Raw genomic sequence first — 5,561 nt, 5'->3', positions numbered from 1 at the left:
TGGGTGGATGGATGGGTGGATGGGTGGATGGATGGGTGGAGGGATGGGTGGATGGATGGATGGGTGGAGGGATGGGTGGAGGGATGGGTGGAGGGATGGGTGGAGGGATGGGTGGAGGGATGGATGTAGGCTTTCGGGAGATGCTTGTTGGGTGAACCCCAGTGTCTGTCACACACACAATAAACACATATGTCGCAAGACCTTACACATAGAAGCTCAGTTAGCATCTTTGATGGGTGCATTGGACATCACTCTTCTCACTTGAAACTGCTGGTGTGGAGGGGATTAAAATAAAGACACACAAAAATAAGGCCTGGCACATGGCCTGAGCCTTCCACAGCCCCACTGGAGGGAAAGAGAGTTGTGGCTTCTTTGAGTGCCTCTTACACACTCTGAGTCCCAGTAAATCTCTTTCTGACAGGAGACCCGCCTCACCTAAGACCCTCCATGAGAGCCAGAACCAGGGGTTTGCAGACCCAGAGCCTGAGCTGAGGCTGGAGAGAGAAAGTTGACAAAGAGTTAAGATGGCGGCCTGGAGATCAAGCACAGGGGCTCATCTTTCCTCCCAGATGCCCAGCGCGGGGGAGTCTTGTGGAAATAAGGTGTGTGGGCTTGGAAATCCTCAATCTTGTCTCGATGTTGTCATTCCTCCACTGGGGACACAGCTGAGCCTCTTAGCCAGTCTGGGCCTCAGTTTCCTCATCCACAAAATGGGAAGAGGGAGAAACCAGCCACTCCTCGGCAGGCTTCATGTACCAGGAGACATGCTCTCTGCTCAGTGTCGAGCTCAGTCCTGTGACCAGGGGAGGGCGGAGGCCACTGCCAGCCTCCTGGAGACTGCAGCCCACAGAGGGGTACCTTGCTCGAGGCCACACAACCAAGAAGTGTGACTTTGGAACACATTGATCTCTAAAGCGCTTCTAGGACATGGCACAGACTATGATCCTTTGCCTTTACAAGGCCGCTGGCCCTCAGGGACCCCGGAGAAGCCACAGTAGGGAGCCAGCCCAGGCCCACCCACCTCTTTTTTTTTTTTTTTTTACCGTTTATTTATTTTTGAGAGAGAGACAGACAGACAGACAAAGCACAAGCGGGGGAGGGGCAGAGACAGAGGGAGACACAAGCCGAAGCAGGCTCCAGTCTGACACGGGGCTCGAACCCTCAAACCAAGAGATCATGACCTGAGCCGAAGTCAGATGCTCAACAGACGGAGCCCCACAGGTGCCCCAAGGCCCACCTGCCTCTGACAGGCACGGCTGGGAAATCAGGCAGCTCGTCGGTGGCTCCGAGCTGCCCAGGAGTGACAGCATGAAGGCTGCTCATGAGAGCCAGGCGAGGAGAGGAAGTTGGTCACTGCCCAGGCCTGCTGGCCAAGAAACCAGGTGTGGAGTCAAGCCCTAGGTTTATATCCGGCTGTGACCTGTCCCAGCTGTGTGATCTGAGGCAGTAACTTCCCCTCTCTGGGCCCAGTTTTCTCATCTGCACAAGGGGAACAAAGAGCCCAGGGTCTGGCACATAAGAAGTGATAGTGATATTAGAATATGACATCTTAGCGAAAGACACAGCTTTGATTTATGCCATAAGAGAAGGGGGAAATTGAGGGACAGAGAATAAGAAAACTGAGCACCCACTCTGACTTCCAAGCCTCTGCCTCTCTCTGCACCCTTGCTGCCCGAGACGGTGGCTGTGAACCGCAGGTGGCCCTCAAGCACTTGAAACCCGGCTTATCTGAACTAAACTGTGCTGTTAAGCGTGTGTAAAATGCCCTTAGGATAAAAACAAAGGTTAAAAATCTCATTAGGAATCATTCCTATTGACCCCATAGTGCAATGATACTTTTGATACACAGGTTAAATAAAATGTTGTTAAAATTAATTTCACCCGTTCCTTTTTACTTCTTCTAGTGCGGCTACTAGAAAATCTAAAATGACGTGCGTGGCTCACACTTGTGGGCGCACATTCCATTTCTATTAGGTCGCACTGCTCTGGGTAACAAAAACAAGTCGTCCACCTTTCGAAACTCCACTCGAGGTTCAGCTACTTCCTGACTGTGTGAACTTGGGTGAGCCGCTTGCCCTCTCTGAACCTTGGTTTCTCCACCTGTAAAGTGAGGCTCATCCTTTGAGGAGACCTGGTGACAAGTCATTCTGTTTGCAGTCCTAGTGAACCAGTGCCCGTTGGCTTCAACTCCACGGGGCCATCTCATCGTCCTATTATTCTTCCTATTCAACCGAGCAGCTTTGTTTTGGGGTTCTCCTTTAATAAATCTACATGAGACTTCACGTTCAACACTGGGGTCTGCAGGGCTCAAAACGGTTTGAACGCCATTGAAGCCAATGATCTGGTGAAATCCCCTCCAGCTTGAAATAACACGCCAGGGGTCCTGTGCCCAAGCCCACCTCCCCAAAGACAATTCCCCTGACTTTTTTAATATTTTTTAACATTTATTTATTTTTGAAAGACAGATTGAGACAGAACACGAGTGGGAAAGGGGCAGAGAGAGAGGGAGACACAGAATCCAAAGCAGGTTCCAGGCTGTCAGCACAGAGCCGACGCAGGGCTTGAACTCACAGACCACGAGACCATGATGATCCTGACCTGAGCCAAAGTCAGACACCTAACCGAGCCACTCAGGCGCCCCTAAAATGTAAATATTATTAAGAATACCACTAACGGAGTGCCTGGGCGGCTCCACGGGTAAGTGTCCAACTCTTGACTTCGGCTCAGGTGATGATCTCCTGGTGTATAGGATTCAGCCCTGCACTGGGCTCTGTAACCAGCACCGAGCCTGCCTGGGATTCTCTCTCTCCCTCTCTCTTGGCCCTTCCCCAGCTTGCTCTCCCTCTCTCTCCCCCTCTCTCCCTCTGTCAAAATAAATAAATAAACACTTAAAATAAGAAAAAGAATACTACTAATGGGGTGCCTGGGTGGCTCAGTCAGTTAAGCATCAGACTCGAGTCTCAGCTCAGTACTTGATCTCAAGGTTGTGAGTTCAACCCCTGCCTTGGGCTCCATCCTGGGCATGAACCCTACTTTAAAAAGAAAAATACTACTCCGAATACAACCACCAGGTCCAGGCCCCTGCCCTCCGTAGAAGGCCCCCTGTTATTTACGCACCCCAGACCTGAGCCTCCCCAGCTGCTCCCTTCCGCAGGACATCACTTCCCCCACCCCCCAGGATCCATTTATTTATTCCCTTCTGAATCTCCGAGTCCATCACACTGTGGAGTGGTTGGATGGGTTTTTTAATTAATTGATGCAGAATCAATGGAGAAGTGATTGTTTCGGCCCTGCCTGTGCGCAATAAACGAACGACTCTGGGCAGTGAGGTGGGGAGGAGGGGAAGCACCAACCTACGCTGAGCTACGACAGGGCTGGGGGGACTGAGGCGAGGTCGCCCGGCACCTGCTGTGAGAGACAGAAGTAAAACATCTCCCCCCGCATCCCACCCCCAGTCCAGGAGATGAGCACCCAGGCCGGGACATGCCCACTAGGCAGCTGCGTGACCTTGCACAAGTCACCACACCTCTCTGGGCCTCAGTGGCAACACGGGGCTGCTGTGAGGACTCAGTCCTGACACGTGCTAACTACAGCATGGAGGGCCCCTAAAGGTTTCATGCTGAGTGACATCAGCCAGACAGAGGAGGACCAACAGTGTATGATTCCATTTCTATATGTGCCTGCAATGCGCCAACTCAGACACAGAGAGTGGAAGAAAGGTTCCAGGAAAGGAGGGGGAGGGAAGGGGGAGTCGCTGCTTAGCGGTCAGAGTTCTGTCTGGAATGATGAAGAACTTCTGGAAACAGACAACACAATGAATGGACTTGGTGCCCCCGCACTACACACCAAAACGTGGTGGAAATGTTTTATGCAGTGTATATTTTACCACCACTGAACAAAGAAGAAGAAAAATAAGGTATGCCAGGTGCTTGACACTGTTTGACTTCTAGAAAGTACTCTCTGAATACACATCATAGGGGCCCCTGGGTGGCTTTGTTGGTTAAGTGTCTGACTCTTGATTTCGGCTCAGGTCATAAGCAGTTCAAGTCCCATATCGGCCTCTGTGCTGACAGTGCAGAGCCTGCTTGGGATTCTCTCTCTCTCCCTCTCTCTCTGCCCCTCCTGTGTGCTCGCTCTCTCTCTCTCTCTCTCACTCTCGCTCTCGCTCTCTCTTGCTCTCTCTCAAAACATTTTTAAAAATTTAATAATAAAAAATAATATGGGGCACCTGGGTGGCTCAGTTAAGCATCTGACTTCAGTTCAGGTCACGATCTGGCATTTCATGAGTTCGAGCCCCACGTCGGGCTCTGTGCTGACAGCTGGGAGCCTGGAGCCTGCTTCAGATTCTGTGTCTGCTTCTCTCTCTGACCCTCCCTCACTCTCACTCTGTCTCTCTCTCTCTCAAAAAAAAAAAAAAAAACATTAAATAAACTTTAAAATAATGATAAATATACATCCTCATTGTGACTGCTATTATATTTACAATATTATTAATAATATATATCATATTCGTACTCACATTCTTTTAAAATCACTGGGGTGAAATGATATACTCACATGGACTGCAAAATATGACCAAAAATTCTTCCCATCCCCATACACACGCGTTTCTGAAGGGCCTTGACGGTCCCATCAAGAGAGGGGGGGGTCTATTTCTCACCCCTGGAATCTGGGCTTGGCCACGTGACCGCTTTGAATCACGGCTGCTGAAGGTTATTACCGCACTCGAGGGCTTAAAACGACACATTCTTTTCTCTTACGTATTTCCCAGATGTCAGACGTCCGAGGCAAACCTTGAGAGCAGAAGCCGGAGGGGTGGCGAGGCGGATCCTGCGGGTGTTCTGGAAGGGGGAATCCCCGTCTCTGCCTGTTTCCGCTTCCGCGGCCCCTTACGTCCTTGGCGGGTGGGCGCTCCCTCCACCCTCACCGGCTGGGGCTGTAATGTCTGCCTCCACGTGACTTTCTTCCCTTCCGCGGCCCCCTCCGCTGCCTCCTGAAGACCTCGTGCTGAGGCCGCACCCACCTGTGATTCTGGTTGGGCCTCCCCGCTCCAGAGCCTGAACTTCCTCCCTTCTACGAAGTCCCGTTTGCAAATAAGGGTACATGTTCGTAAAACCCTGGGAGTCGGACCTGGACGTCTGAGGAGGGAGAAGGGAGGAAACTCCGTCTACAACAACCGGGACACTTAGCAAAATGTGACTCGAGGCCCTAGCGTCAGCCCCTCGTGCTGGACAGCCCTTTCTCCACCAACGCGGCGAGCTCCAAGTCGCCTTCTGGAAAATGAGAGGCTCCCGGCGCCATCACCCCCGGCACCCCAGCCAGCAGCCAGCCAGCCCCCAGGGGAGCCTCCGCGCTGCCCTGCAGCCCCCAGCCGCCGGCTCCTGTGGGAGCTCAGCCTGGACGGGTGGAGGAGCCTCCCAGCAGAGCCCGGCCCAAATGGCCAGCCCCCGGGATCCTGAGCTGTAGAAGCCATTTGCGGGGCACCCGGGTGGCTCAGTCAGCTAAGCATCCACCTCGATCTCAACTCACGTCTCGATCTCAGGGTCATGAGTTCAAGCCCC

The sequence above is a fragment of the Suricata suricatta genome, chromosome 14 (assembly GCF_006229205.1).
Source record: "Suricata suricatta isolate VVHF042 chromosome 14, meerkat_22Aug2017_6uvM2_HiC, whole genome shotgun sequence".
Lineage (NCBI taxonomy): Eukaryota > Metazoa > Chordata > Mammalia > Carnivora > Herpestidae > Suricata > Suricata suricatta.
The sequence above is the reverse complement of the archived record's forward strand: the minus strand, read 5'-3'. Positions refer to the sequence as shown.